Raw genomic sequence first — 16,033 nt, 5'->3', positions numbered from 1 at the left:
CATTCCTTCTTAGAATTCATGCTCCTTTAATACACATAGAGGTAAAATCCCTCTCTTAATGTCTCTTGGAGCTAATATGATACATCTGATCCAGGAGCTACTGAAATGATATATTCGATGTTATTCTGAAAACCAGATTATCAGAAAATGCCTCCTCTGATTTCTACATGCAAAGTATAGCATCTTGCAATGGGGCAATAAAAAATTGAGGAAATGAGACATAGCACTTCGCTACCAGAATCTCTTAGAAGAGTTAAATCTCATTCTGGATAATGTATCATCTCTTAGAATTTTTATTGCAGGTCCTGTGCTTTTTTCACCCACATTATAATGCAGCTTTGTATGGTGAAAGTCATCTGATGTAGTGCTTAATAAAGTTGCACAGCAAGTAATTTTATCCATTGGTGGATAAAGGTAATATCCTGGAATATTCATGGATATTATCTGTATCTCCATCTGTATATCTGTCTGTCTATCTATCTAAAGTAATTTGCCGAGAAAGATTACAGAAGCAAGGGTTATTATCATGCTCAGGAAAGAAATAGCTATAGTTCTATTAGGAAAGAGAGAAGTATAAGAAGAGCGAACAAGATCACAAATCCATTGTAATCCACTGTCATTGCATGTTTGTGTTTGCAGTGCTATAAACTTGTGCCATCACTTTCGTTATAGACCCATCTTTTCAGTGATGCATGTCTTGTCAGAAAAAATTATTTTAAAGATGAGATTTAGCATTGCAGTCCACATCCTGTGAGGCTTATAAAGAAAAAAAAAATCCCAAATCACACTTCAAAGTAAAAATATTGATTTTAGCTGATTCGTGACTCTGTGGACAAATATGAGCTTTTATCCTGTTTTGGGAACCCTAGGAATACATGGCTTGGATGTCCCTGGTCCTAAGGGAAGCGGGGTGCTCTAGGATTACACTTTCAATTTGTTAGACCAAGCATGCAGCTTGTTGATAATCCACCTGAGTTTGCTTCAGCATTGCTTTTTCATTTCTGCCAGTTGCAATAGCCCATCAAGGCTTTTTTAAAGCTGTTTTTTCTTGCCCCTTAGAGGGGCAAAATCTTATGAGATTTCCTTCTGGAAGTCATGCCAGGAACCACATGGAATTCATGAGCAGAAATTTTCCAGCCTTTTGGAATCAAAGATTCAGATTTTTCCACCCTTTCAATCACCTTGCCATCTTCGAGTAATATATAGGGAAATAATTCACACAGATGTGAACAGAGGTTGGTGTGAATAGAGGTTGGTACCATACTCTCCAAATGATTTATGTTAGATGCAATGAAGAAGACAGGCTGAGTGCCTGTAACGTGGCAGCAGACTGCAAGCTGTGACATCTAGGATGGCTTCAGGCAGGCTCTTTGCTCTTGGACTGCCCCACTGTGACTGTGCGGGCATGGGAGTTGAACCCAGAGCATTGCCATGGTGCCCTCAGCCATGACACAACCTCCCCAGGCCAAAGACAACTGTACAGCCATTGTACGTACTCCAATACAGGCATACATTAGGGCAACCAAGATGATTGAGGGATTGGAGCATCTCCCTTATGAGGAAAGGCTGAGAGCGCTGGGACTCTTTAGCCTGGAGAAGAGAAGGCTGAGGGGAGACCTCATTATTGCTTATAAATATCTAAAGGGTGGGTTGAAGGAGGATGGAGCCACACTCTTCTCGGTGGTTCCCAGTGACAGGACGAGGGGCAATGGGCACGAGTTGGAGCATAGGAAGTTCTATTCCAACACATGAAAAAACTTCTTTACAGTTCGGGTGACCGAGCACTGGCACAGGTTGCCCGGGGAGGTGGGAGAGTCCCCTTCTCTGGAGATTTTCAAAACTCACCTGGATGTAGTCCTGAATAATGTGCTCTGGGCAATCCTGCTTTAGCAGGGGAGTTGGACTAGATGATCTCTAGAGGTCCTTTCCAACTCTGAAAATTCTGTGATTCTGTGATTTGCATATATGACATGCACACAAATACACTCACTTTTCCTCTCATAGTTCTTAAATTATTAAGCAGAATTTAAACCAGTAGCTAAATTCCCTATCTGCTAAGCAGACAGATATTACTAAACAGGATCTTCTGGCCTGACAAGTGGATTAAGAGGACTACAATGCACTTTGTATATATGAAACAGGCCTTCCCGCAGTGCACGCCATATCCTGCTCCCAGGGTGGGTCCCTTTCTCCTTTGGCAGCCCAAAAATCTGCTTTAGCAGGCAGCTGTTGACCTCCACCAAGCAAGGAGGACATGTTAGGATCATGACCAGAAGAAGAGGCCACATCTGGAACAATAATACTTGAGGGATTTTGAGTGTTAACATGGTCTCCTTGAAACCATAATTGAGGCCTTTACCTGGTCTTGAGAGTGAGTCCTTTGGTGCCAGGAGCCAGAGCACAGGCTTACTCATACATCCTAAAGCACATATTCCTCTTTCACCTCAAACGTTCAGCATCAGAACCACTTCTGGCCAAAGCTGCCTCAAAATCCAGACAGCATGTGTCCACACGTGACACTTTATGGAGCACTTGAGCTCTCTTGTCTGACTCCTTCCAAGATGTTTCCAAACATCACCGTGTACTGATCACCACTGCCAAGTTCCTCCAGACCACAAGCATGGCCAGCAAGGTGGCTCTTAAAAAATACCTTGCTGACAGCGTGCAGACAAGAATCAGTGCAGACATCCTCTTGTCTAAGAGACTTAACATGCAATTTGGTAGCTAGATCTGAAATGCTGTTTCAAAAGGTTTTTTATCTGAAAGGGGTCAGTGACACTTGAATCTCTGCTCTGCCAATGTATGTTAGAGGTTTTCCTGAGGAGCAGGCATGCAGTTTATACTAATTGGATTGAATTTTTCATTCTCTGCGCATGCTCTCCAGTGTAACTCATTGTAATGTTCTTTCCTTCCCTTAAGATAACACCGAAGAAAAGATGGACTGTCAGATGGTAAAAAGGTCTACTGAGAAAAAAATAAGGAAAGTATCAGAGTTTCAAGTTTTGGTTGTTTCCGTCCACTAATTGCAAGAAAGCTTGGAAGAAAATAGGTTTAAAATCCACTGTGACCTTCATAGATGGTGTCAAAGAGCAGGAGAAGCCCATGTACAGAGGGGAGAAATTATGAAACCCAAACCAGCAACACTGCTTGCAAACGAGGAAATATTGCAGACGATATGTATTAAGACAACCTCAATTTCTCTGCATTTAGAGCCATTTTTGAAGATATTGTTTCAGTTTAAAGAAAATGTACTTAGAAGAGAAAAAAAGCTTCAGCATCGTCTAGCTGCAGGGCTGCAGGGACACTGCCTGTGTTTCCAGACGTGGAGATACCCCTGGCTGCAGTGCTTCCTCACCTCCCGGGGTCCGGAGGTAGAGGATGAACAACTCCTTGAAGCTAATTGAATTATATCATCTTAAAACAACAAGAGAATAAATCTTTTTTTTTTTTTTTTAGCAATAATTAGATTTTTTTTCTGTTACTTAAGACAAAACATCATTGTCAGGAGAGTGAAAACACATTTTGAGCTTTCTGTCCAAATCCTTGAGGGGTTCAGCTTACTCACAAATAACGAAAGCGGGGACTTTCTGTGACAATGTAATCCATCTAAAACTTGCGAAGAAGAGTGGAAGAACCTCAGCACTGTGAAAAGAAATCAGTCAGCAACTCCTTTAATTTTTCTTCTTTTATAGCTACCAGATCAATGAGATACTCATGAATGCAGAGGAAATTCTTACATGAATACTGCTAAAGAATTACCATTTCCAGAGCTTGCCAAGAAAACGCAGGTGTTCCTCGAGCCCCGAGTAATAACAACCCAGGGCTCCTGGGTCTGGATGACAGGTATTCCTGACAAAAGGAAGTAATCTTTCTGCGTAGGAGATAATTGCAGGTGATGTTTATTATGCCTAGGGTTGATAAAAATCAAATAGTGATTAAGGACATAGGCAAAACTTCATCACTTTCTTCTTTTCTGCCTTATAATTAGATTTTTGCAGCTAGACTCTCAACTACCAGGTGAAATTTAATATAAGAAAAGTCAAAGATGTTCTAGAATATTATGATATAAAGCATATAACAGATCACTTCAGGGTCTCTGTCCTCACTTGCTCCCTCCACAAATCTTAAATCTTCTTGTGTGGTTGCTTTTTTTCTTTTCTCATGGCTGCTCTGAACCTTGATCACAAGAGTGTTTTAAAAAGGCAAATGGATTGGCTACTAGACGTGGAAATAATCTATATGAATGTGGATTAAAGTTGGTTTTTTCCATTGTAGGAAGGAACTTGAGACTGGTCATGAGAAGTCCTTGGTAAAAATAAACAGAAGCTGTCCCCGTTTGTTTGCAGCTAATAATCGCACAGTACGACTGTGAACTGAGTAGTTTTCCAAATTGTTCCATCAGTGGCTTGCTGATCTTGGACACCAGTTTGGCTCTGTCTCTCAGCATGAGTTTTACATAAGTTTTCTTTCATTATCAGTAACCCACATGGAGTATGCTGACCGATAAGAACACAGGAGAAAGCAGCCAATGCTTTCTATTTCACTGTTTGGGTTTATTTTAAACATTTACTGCATTAAAAAAAAATTAAAGGAGATGACAAGGCAGAGTTATAGTTGATTGAAACATTATGACTTTTTTTAGAGGAGTTTTATCCGCGTGCTCTACACTAGTGGAGACATGAGGGATGCTGTCAACCTATTGAACATGGGCTGCAGTGGCAGCTGCCTATCTTGGAAAAATATTAAACTCTGTATCAAAACCAGAACTTGATGCTCTTCTGGTTAAGCTTCTTAATGAAAGGAAGACAAATTCTGGTGGATTTTTCCCATGTTTGTAGGAGGAGAGTGACAATATGTTGTTTTGGCTGTGCATATTCTGTTAACTGGTTCTTTTTTAATGCAAGACTTACACTCAAAAAAGGTACATGGATATGATGCCCTGTGTTTTGGTTGGAGTTTCCAAAATGGTTATTGTTTTGAAATTAGTCACTTATTGACCTCTCTCTTGGAAATTTAACTCCTGTTTCTTCTCGTCTGGTAACATTAACCTAAAGAAACGTTAACCAGTTTTTGTATTTGTCTTATTGCCTTGCTCTCATTCATCCCCTCTGTAAGCCTACTGCACTTCAAGACTAGGAGGAAAACAAGATCTTATTACATATATGAATGCTTTGCCACTGATGTCACCAAGAGGTGACTCAGATCATGCTTCATTTTCATGGCTGAAACCTAACCTACAAAGGCAGTATGGATGGCTCAGCCATCCTCGATCTTGGGTCATGATGAAAACAGGAGGAAATAAAAAAAAAAAAAGAAAAAAAAGGTTTAAAGCCCTTCATGAAACAATTCATTATTTCCTGAGGAACAGAGTAGTCCTTCCAAAAAGCGCTAATACATTAAAAACTTCCTTCCTCATTATGCAGTTTTGAAGAGTCTGAGATATTATTAATCAACCAATAGCAGTATCTTTTATTGCCTATGCACATAAATGATATCTTATAAGCTAAATGAAATTAAGCAAGATGAAATTAAAGAAATTTCTGTGATACAGTTACCCTATTTCTTAGCAGACACTAATCTCCAGGCAAGTTAAACTAATGCTTGGTCCATAGCTTTCCGATCCATGCACCCACACACACTGCAGTATGCATTGCCCCGACAGAAATGCAGAAAGATCTTGCCTAATTCTTCAGCAATATTCCTGTCCAGCTTGGTACGCTAGTAGCACGTTTATTGCCTTGCATTTTCACTTTGCTTCAATTCGTTTATGGTCCTGCCGAGCGTTCTGACTTCTTGACTCCAGTACCTCTGTGAGCTCTTGTGGGTCAGAGACATCTCCTGCTGCCCCAGGCAGGCTGCAGCACCTACAGATATCAGCTACAGGAGCTTGTTCACACACCAATTAGTTTTGCATTTGTGTTTTTCCTGGAACATGCTCTGCTCTGGGCCTGAGGAGAGCCACCGCACATGATTTGCAATAAAATGAATGTTGTGTTTGCTCCCAGCTGTAGAAAGCAACCAGGGAACCAACACATGGGGTATCTCAGAGATAAGGTCCGGTTCAGTGTCAATAAAGGATCATAGAAGCAGCTCTTCCAGTTTATGGTGGTCTGAAAAATTTGATACAAGCAGGAACAGGGGCTGATGCTCCATCTCTCTTGATTACAAAGTAAATGCCAGTACAGCTACATTTGTGGTGGTTTCATACGACACAGTCTGTCTAAGAGCCTGCTGGTTGTGGTGGATGGTCAAACAATTGCTTTGAATTAACACAGAAACCAAGTATGGTTAGTAATCACCTCCTTTTTGCCCTCTATTTTGATTTTCAAATGTTGACTTAGATTCACAGGTTCTACTTGAAAACTTTTAAGCTAATAACATTTGAAGAGGAAAAGGCTGAACTGAAAGCAAGGGCACGCCGTACTTCATTAACTGTGCTTCCCAAACTACGGGGCTGGAAATAACATATCTATTTTAAAAAGGCTGCCTGGGCTTATCGAAGAGATTGCGTAATTCCTTCATTACCGCGGTAACTCAGTTAAAGCAATAATTAAAATTAGAATTTCAAAGTCCTTAAAGTTAATGGACCTGTAGAAAACCTTCCAGTGAAAAGAACCCTTATAAAAGCCTTATCAATATATAACAAATCCAAAGGAATCACAAACCCAGAAGAGTTGTTACAAGGAAATAACTTAAACCTTTAATAGACTGTTGTGCAATGAGTCTTTGAATCTCTCAAAGATCCATGAATTGAACGTTACTTTCCCTGAGCTGGAATGACATTAATAAGTTTTCCAGTATATTTAGAATAGTTAAGCAATTTAGGTGGAGAATTTGCAGGGGATACACAATGAGCTGAGCTCTGAAGTCCACAATTCCAGCACAGTAAAGGGACCAAAGCAAGCTGTGTAAAAAATACATATGATCATGTAAATTAAAAATATTTTTGAACCCAAAGTCTTCTGCCCAGCCTGAGGCAAAGATCCAAATATCCTCATTAATAAAGCAGACGTATTTGGTTAGATCATCCCCATATGTATAATAACCTCCTCTCCTGCAGAACTTGTTAGAAAGAGCAGAAAAGGTACCCTGCTCAACAGAAAAACAAGATGCAAAAATCATTTATTTCAATCACAAGATAACACTTTCAATAATGGACGTTTCATGCAAAGAAGTGAATAGATATGAATATCCACACGAAATTGCTGTACTAGAAGCAGTTATAAAAAATAAAATACCTAGCTAAGTGCTAAATGGTAGTTTATGAGAGTGTGTGCTCATGTATGAATTTTTATATAGAAACAGGCACTGCCATCTACGTATCATTTTAAAAGCCTTCTGTTGCAAGCCTCTATTTTCGTCCTTGCTGAGTGAGAAGGAGCCAGCCCAGCTTAAAACAAGAGGAAATTGAAATACTGCATGTCTAAAAAGAGCGAATGTGACAAAAGTGATTTCTGCTCTGACATTTTGAAGAACTGCAGGATAAAGAGAACAAATTCTGCCTAGAAGAGTGTAGATGTGACAGATATCACTTGGTTATCAGAACACGGGATCAATATAAAATGTAGTATCTGGCAAATTCAGTCCTGCCTTTCCTCCACAAACATCAGGAATGGATTTGTTTCACCTGTCTTCAGACAGCCAAGAATATTTTGGGTCTTTTAATTAGGGAATGTCTTTCTTTTTCCTCTAAAATATATTCCCTGCTTTTCAAATAGCCAAAGCTTTTCCCATGACAGTTTAAATCCCAGAGTGAGTGTCACATCTTAGGTGGCCTTATGAGCAGTGCGCTGGAGGCCACTCCTAAGCTTGATTACTTTCCCTGAATGAGCGAGCGCCTTTCCAGTTGCGTTGCCTTCTCATTTGGACATGGGTCTCCAAATCTTGTCAGGCACTTTTGAAGTCACCTGCACAAGCACAAACTTCTCAGGGCAAAGCTCTCCTCCAGCATAGACGTGGCTGTAGCTAAGACAAAGTCCCTTTGGATCTGTTGGTGACCTCTAGCACGCCTACTGCAAATTAACCAAGATGATCATGAGTCTCTGAAGTTAACGAGCAAAGACGAAGGAAGGCACAGCTTCTGCCTTAAGTAGTCATGAAGACAAAGCCGTCCCCGTTAGCTGAAAACCCATGCTGGACCTCTGCCAGCAATGAGTCTGAAACGCAGACCTACCTGAGCTCAGGTCACTACGCCAACTCACAAGGCAGCTCCACTTTCCTGAGGGACCGCGCCACATCCTCATGGCAAGCCCGGAAAAGGAAAGGACATCACCATCAGTTGTAACATCTAAGCTCTTGTCAAGACAGTCTCAATATTTGATAGAGTCCTCGTTACTTCTCCGGATGGGAGAAGCTCTCATGGGTTCTCCCGAAGCCCCTTTTACACGCGCATCAGTTTGCTCTCATCCTTATGACAACATTGACAGGAAAACATAAGAGTAACTCAGAGCAATAATAACAGTTTTTTAAATTCAGGTGGTATTTGATTGACATGTTTCTTGTTAATAACATCAGAATAGCTATGCAGCTTGCAAATAATGATGGCATCATCTAAGTAGACTTTCAAATGCATGAATTCTTTTATCCCAATTTTCCAACAGCAATTATCATTCAGCTGGTGCGAGTAGAATACTAGACAATGTTTCAACAGTTCCTGGAGGCTGGAAATCAGCCTTCCTAGAAATACCTTCCAGGGTTTGGGTCAGAAACGGTGTTGGGGTGTGCTGATTAATTCTAACCTCTGCAGACGTGTACACAAGAAGATGAATGGTCAAAGAGCTGATGGAAAAATTCATTTCCCCTCCCTGAAAGTGTTGATACTATGCTAAAACCTGCAGTATTATGGATATACTAATTTAATTCTATTTTAAATGGGGTTTTTGTTTGTTTGTTTGATTATAGTTTTTCAACTTCTCTCAAAGAAAACTATGTTAATTTTCAAGTTAGTTATTCTTTTATTTCATTTGCCTGTAAGAAAGAGGCGAGGAAAAAAAAAACAGGTTGAGAATAAAAAAAAAAATAAAACCAGAAAACAAAACTAAAAGTCTCTTACATCTTTAAAAAAATAAAATAGAACTAGCAATTCTTTGGTAATAAATATTTAATTTTGTGAGAAATGGGAAGTGCACTTAAAACCTATTGACCAAACTTTTTCTTGAGCCCTTCTTGTTGTCTTTATAGGTAAACCTAATAAAGCAGGTACATACAGGCACTCTCTCCTTTAAATGAATATTATTCTAATACAGCTCAATATGAAGGTGAAGTATGACTCAATATCTGCATCATTGGTGATACTGATATGGAGCGATTCCAAAATATAAATTGTGATGCAAACCCCATGCTGGAATATGTCACTTAACACCTTGCATTTGCAGGAATAACACAGAGAGACCAAGTTTACTCTCCTACTCGCACCAAGTGACTGAGCTTGCTCATCCACTAATTGGTCCCCAGGAAGAAAGCTCTCACCTGGTTCAAAAGCAGCCCAGGGAAATGGAGAGCTGTGCCTTCCACCTACAGGTACATCCACCCACGAAAGCCCCTGACTCAAGGTTTGCACAGCTTGCTGCTGCTGGCTTGATTTGATTTCCTTCGCTGCCCTAAGAGCCTTTAAAAATCCATCCGGCAGGCAGAAGTGCCAGAAGCGTCAGCCGTGTGCCTCAAGACCTGATGTTTCTTTAATTCCGTGAAGCAAACTAACAGTGACAACCTGAGCATGGATAATTCACCTGGTGGGCAGCGCTGCTGTAGCAGTCGTGGCACAGCCAGGCAGAGGAGGATTTTTCTCCCCCGTTCCCCAAGCGGTGGCTCATGAGAAACTTTTTTCAGTGGTGCCCAGTGATAGGACGAGGGGTAATGGGCATAAACTTGAACATAGGAAGTTCCATCTTAACATGAGAAAGAACTTCTTTACTTTGAGGGTAGTGGAGCACTGGCACAGGCTGCCCAGAGAGGTGGGGGAGTCTCCCACTCTGGAGACATTCAAACCCCGCCTGGACACTGTCCTGTGCAACCTGCTGTAGGTGACCCTGCTCTGGCGGGGGGGTTGGACTAGATGATCTCCAGAGGTCCCTTCCAACCCTAACCATTCTGTGATTCTGTGAAATCATCTGGCTGCCCAGTAACCCCCAGTTAATTGCAGCATACTGTGCAGTATTCACTGCGTGCAACGCATGGCACCTACCAGAGAGCAAGGAAATGGGCAAGAAACCCCTGCATGATACTAGTTTTTTGGGGCTGGGAAGAGTGGGGGCTGAAGTAAAAGAAATTTTGGTCAGTGAAGGTGACAGAGAAGGTGTAGCAGCTACCTCTGCACCGTGACACCCTGCCAGCCAGGGCCCGAGAGGGACAGGGCTGCAGCTCCTCTCTCCACCAAGCCAACTTGCCAAGGTTTTGCATGGTACTGGGCTGAAGACAGACCAAAGTCAACACACATGAGTGCTTAAAGAGCTTCCTTTTGCCTCCTCTTCTTGATATTCTGTCCTGGCATTGCGACCAAAGGCTTGGATGACTTTCCACACAGTGACTCAAAAGTTATGATTTTGCAGATGCAGAGGAAAAAGTGTTCTCCACTGCTTCTGACGTTGTTAATGGAGCAATGAAGTACCAGTGCCAGCTGCCCTGTTAAGTCTGTCTGCCATCCTGACAAGGTGCGTAGACATTACACAAGTCATTACTCACATTATCCATACTATACATATATGGTGAAATTCTGACGGCTGAAGTCAGTGAGACTTTGCCGTTGATACAGCAGAACGATGATTTCATGAGCCATTATCTTACACACATAAAAGAGGATAACACTTTGTTTTTTCCAGTGTGACACTTGACCTTAGAATAATCAGATGAAAGATACGGCTGTTACTAAAGTCTAGTTTAATTGACAATAAAGTGAAACAACCCGATTCTACAGTTCATGAATGTATTGCAAACTCTCCAAAGAGCCGTGAAGCAAAAAGTAAAGGCTGACGGAGGCAAGAGGAAATACCCACGAGCTGTCTGCAGACATACTGGCTTCCCAGGGGGAATTCATTGTCTTTGAACTGGCTAAGACACAGATAAAGGAGAAACAATCTCTTCCATGTGTCAATACTCCCACTATTAAAGTCCTGTAAAGTTTGTACACTGCCGATCAATGGAGGAAGGTGCGACAAGAGAAGAAGGAAAAGTGCAGTGAAAGCATGAATCTGAGATCCCAGAATTTGACAGAGAAAAATGGGAGAGCTACAACTTCAAGCACAAAAGAAATGCATCAGAGCACAAATGCATTTTCAGGTTAGATTTTCAAGTAGTTTTCTCAGTGGTGTAAAGACTTAAACACTAATTTCCTATGAAATTAAAGCCTTAGATGTTTTAACTAGGTCATCAAAATAGCCTCCTATATAGGATATATTGGACATAACTTTGAAAATTTTATTTATCCCAAGTAGCTTTTTCATAGTCTCAGTGGGACAACATGCAGAGGAAGGTTTTTCCCTTCATGAAAACCCCAGCAAAGACAAATCTTCCATCCACATGTCGTAGAATTTTTGAAATTGAAAGGTCAACCCAAAATACTGAAGATTTAATCAACTTCGTGCATTTGTCATTGCCAAATACAGACAAAAATGTAATAAAAATTACTACATGGAGAATAATACATTAACCTCTTATCTAGAGGAGTTTCATACTGTTGCAATGTGCCCCCTGTTTGGTACAATGCTAGTACAAATCACATCTCCATCAGGATAAACCGGTATGCATGTGGTATGTAGGCCACAAATCCATTAGCTATAGGCCGTTGTGAAGGAATGGCAGGAGATTTGTGTAATCCTTCTAGAACAAGTCATTTGTGGATAAAACTCATCATTTGATTAAGATAAGGCCTTTAAGCTCAGGATCAGGGCCTCGTTGTGGGCAAACATCTTGTCTTTGTCCCCATGAGGTTATGGGACAAAGCAAAGGTGGGAGAGGTTTGGTGAACTGACGTCCCCATGGTCACATAGGACCCAGGTCTCTTGGTTGGCAGCCTGTTCCTCTGTCTGCTGGGCCACGCTTCTTCACATAGTCCCCTCCACATTAAATATGTATAAAGTACAATAGACGTTCTGCGGTTTTGTGTGCTCGATAATGGAGCAAACACCAAAGGAGGACAGATCTTCAAAACCCAGACCCAGTACTGTCACAGCTCACTGGGGATAATTGATATTTATTAGTAGTGCTTATTGCTAATTCATAATGTTGTCTGTCCTTGAAATACTGCACACCAAACTTGCAGTCCCTGCCGTTAAGAGCTCACAGGCAACACCTTCATTTCCTCTGCCGTGATAACATATGCACGGCATATTCTTGCCTCCTGATTTGTGTAAAATGAAGCTATTTGATGGATCCATCATGATATCTTAGGTATGTATGATAAATAAATCCCAAAGCATGCAATAAGTACCTGCAGCTGCAGGGATTACCAACAGGGGAATCAATTATGTAAATTACTTGGGCATTACTTGAAAGACTGAGAGAGCTGGGACTCTTTAGCCTGGAGAAGAGAAGGCGGGGGGGAAAGACCTTGTTATTGCTTAGAAATATCTAAAGGGTGGGTTGAAGGAGGATGGAGCCAGACTCTTCTCGGTGGTTCCCAGTGACAGGACGAGGGGCAATGGGCACAAGTTGGAACACAGGAAGTTCCGTGCCAACACACGGAAAAACTTCTTTACAGTTGGGGTGACAGAGCAGTGGCACAGGCTGCCCAGGGAGGGGGTGGAGTCCCCTTCTCTGGAGGTTTTCAAAACCCACCTGGATGTAGTCCTGAGTAATGTGCTCTGGGCAATCCTGCTTTAGCAGGGGAGTTGGACTAGATGATCTCTAGAGGTCCCTTCCAACTCTGGAAATTCTGTGATTTAGAGTTAAACATACATACTGAGACCCAAATTGGTCAAGAGAAAACTTCAGCTTTCTCCTGAAATCTAGAAAGCTTTTCCATTTGATTTTAGACTCAAGCCTTTTTTCACTGCTACATTTTTTCTGTAAACACTGGGAGTTTAGCTTTACTGATGACAATATTTTCTTCACCCAAGAAGTTCGTACAAAACAGAATATCTTGCTAGGAAAAGGCAAAGCAATCAGTAAACTGCGAAGCATAGGACTAGGAATGCTTCATTCATTTAGGCCAACAATTACTGAAGTACCTGCCAGATTTAGGGCTTTAATTTGGCTTTCCCATACTGGTAGAAGCAGTTGCACCACCTTACCAAACTCTGGGGGGAAAAAGGGCTAGATGGAGGGAGGGAAGATTTCAGGCCTTGAAAGAAGGAGCTCAGACACCACGAGGAGGAGACAGTGGGTCTACTCTTGGCAGTCCTGCAGCCATCCACTCCTGTATGCTTCTCCACTCCCCAGTGAAGAGATCCAGCAGAGCCAGTCCGTAGTCTTGCCAGCCTCTCCTGCCCTTCAAGATACATCCACCATTACCCTTTGTCCACTGTTTCCTTCACATCAGCTCCATGTTGGCCCCCTTAAAAGAGGTCCACTGCAGCGTCTATCCTATGCCACCCCCAAATCTGACAATTCATATTCCATCACTGCTTCACTGAACTCTCTCTCCTTTATTTCCCATTTATCCATCCCTTTGGGAGAATCCTCCTTTCCTGACTGTCACCCCTAATCCTTTATCTCCAGATGCAAATTTCCTCCCTCCCTGTCCACCTGGGTGTGACAGTGATGCCAGACCCATGTCACACCAGGGAATTACTCACAAGCAGAGCTCTTGAATCCAGGAGGCACCACAGCTCACTAAAGGGAAAACAGCACACTGCTTCAGGAAACCACGCTGATAATCCCATGGCCTCCTGTGTTGCAAGGCGAGATAAATGGCTAAATTACCCAGTGCCTGTGCTGCTGGGCTCGGAATGATTTGTGCAGCTGGGGGCCTTGCAGGATTGATTTGAGCCAAGGAGGAGGCTGAGCATGGGAAGGAGGAGTCAGGTATCACCTTGACACCAAGTGAGTATGAGATTCTTCTCCACCACTGTCACAGGGTACCTGCCTCCCATACGTCACCAGGTTTTCCTTTCCTTTTTTCCCCTCTCCTTCCTAGTCTCCCAGCTAGTCTTGCCATATCTTTTGAAACTTCCCCATTTTTTCTTCTGTCTCCCAACTCACATGGCTTCTTCCTGGGGGTCTGCAGCTGTCTTTGCTTGCTGAGCTTTAAGCTGGTGTCATGATAAGTACTGTAACATGGACACCCTGCTCAGGCTGCTGATGCTGGGACACCTTTCTCAGCCAGGGCTGTTTCTTCCTACCCAAGAAGGAAACTTGTTGAGGTTCTGGTGCCAGACAGCAAGATGTGCATCTTCTCTCCCATCTCTTTAGCCTACCTCTCCCAAGAGGGTAAAAGGTCCTCTCATTTAGAGAAGGGGTCACCTATAGGCTTTTCTCATGTGGCTTTGGGTTCCTACCTCAGGAAAAGACCAGACACTGGAGTCCTGCTACTCATCCACCCGGCACAAGGATACGTACCCGTGTTCTGGAGACAGGGAGCTGACAGAGCTCATGGATAGACCTGAGCTGCTCCTCCTCTGCTGAGTGTGTGTGTGGAGGACCTATGTGTGCGGCTAAACTGTCCCGGAGAGCCCCAGCTGCCTTTGATGACAGTCGTCTGACTTGCAACGCGAATCCCCTTTGCTATTAGCCCTTTAAAGCCTGGTTTAAGAAAGCAAGAGTGGAAGAGAAGGGGCCTTCCTATGAGACGCAAAGCTCTGACACCGCGCAGGGTGACGGCTCCGCTACTGAGCGGATGAGCCCGAGTGTCTGCAGCGGAGAGCTGCTGTAAACCGAGCGTGCACGGCTCTGGCAAGGGCTGCGAGCATGGGAAAAATCCGCCTCAGCATCTCGTCCTCACACACGTGCAGAGGCACTTACTGAGCCGCCACAATAACTGTGCTGCAGGGTATCTTTTGCCTTCTTATTGTGCGGGGATTAAGGCTCGGCTGTCTTGATGAGAAAGCTGTCCCAATGGCTCACAACCTCTCAGCATCCCCAGCTGAAAATGTTTTAAAGAGACAGGAAAGGCAATCGGAAAACCATTCCCACTCCGTCCTTTAAAACAAACTTAATTTTAACACCTAATTATGGGCAATATAGACTCATTCCTGTTTCCTCTGCTCAGCTGCTTCTTGAGTTTGATCTCGCAGGGCGCTCGCCCTCGCTGGGAGGGAGGCTTTGAATGAAGAAGGGGACAAAGCCCGGCTGAACAGCGAGATGGGCAGCACGTTGCCGTCTCTGCCGCTCACCTGCTCTATGACCTTGGGCATGTTGCAGCAGCATTTGGGGCTTTGGTTTCCCTGCTTTGAAAGGAGAAGGGGAAGGCAATCCTTTTCCTCCTATGCGTCGTGCTTGGAGACACGGGACTGCAAAGTGCTAAACTAGAGCAGTAAAATGATTCCAGTAGCCTGATGACAGCTCCACAGAAGTAGCAGAATACATCCATTTCCCCCCATCTTTTTGAGCACAGCTAACGAAGAGAAAAGGGAGTCCCTGCCCTGGCTGACAGCAAGCAACAACTGTGAGGGCGACGCACCGCGATGTAGAAAACACACTGGAGTGCAGGAATTCGGTGACACGGCTGTTTGCAAATTAATGCCTAAATCAATTAAATGAAAGCACGGGATTTCTCTTGAGGAAAGTCTAGTCACAATCGCAAGGAGAAGGGGAGGGGTTGTGGAGCAGGGATGACATAATCACGCTTGCGAATCACCAGCAGTGTGTGCATGCTTTAATCCATTAATGGGGTTTTTATCTGTGATCATAAAAAGCAGGTTACATGCAGGCTGGAAGAGAGTGAGGGTTGGAGGAGAGGGGAGGGGAGAGAAAGAGCGAGCGAGAGAGAGAGAGAGAGAGAGACAGAAAGCGGGAGAAAGAGGTGTGCATGCTTTAATCCATTAATGGGGTTTTTATCTGTGATCATAAAAAGCAGGTTACATGCAGGCTGGAAGAGAGTGAGGGTTGGAGGAGAGGGGAGGGGAGAGAAAGAGCGAGCGAGAGAGAGAGAGAGAGAGAG

Source organism: Charadrius vociferus, unplaced genomic scaffold (genome assembly GCF_000708025.1).
Source record: "Charadrius vociferus isolate BGI_N301 unplaced genomic scaffold, ASM70802v2 scaffold38, whole genome shotgun sequence".
Lineage (NCBI taxonomy): Eukaryota > Metazoa > Chordata > Aves > Charadriiformes > Charadriidae > Charadrius > Charadrius vociferus.
This window is presented reverse-complemented; position numbering follows the sequence as displayed.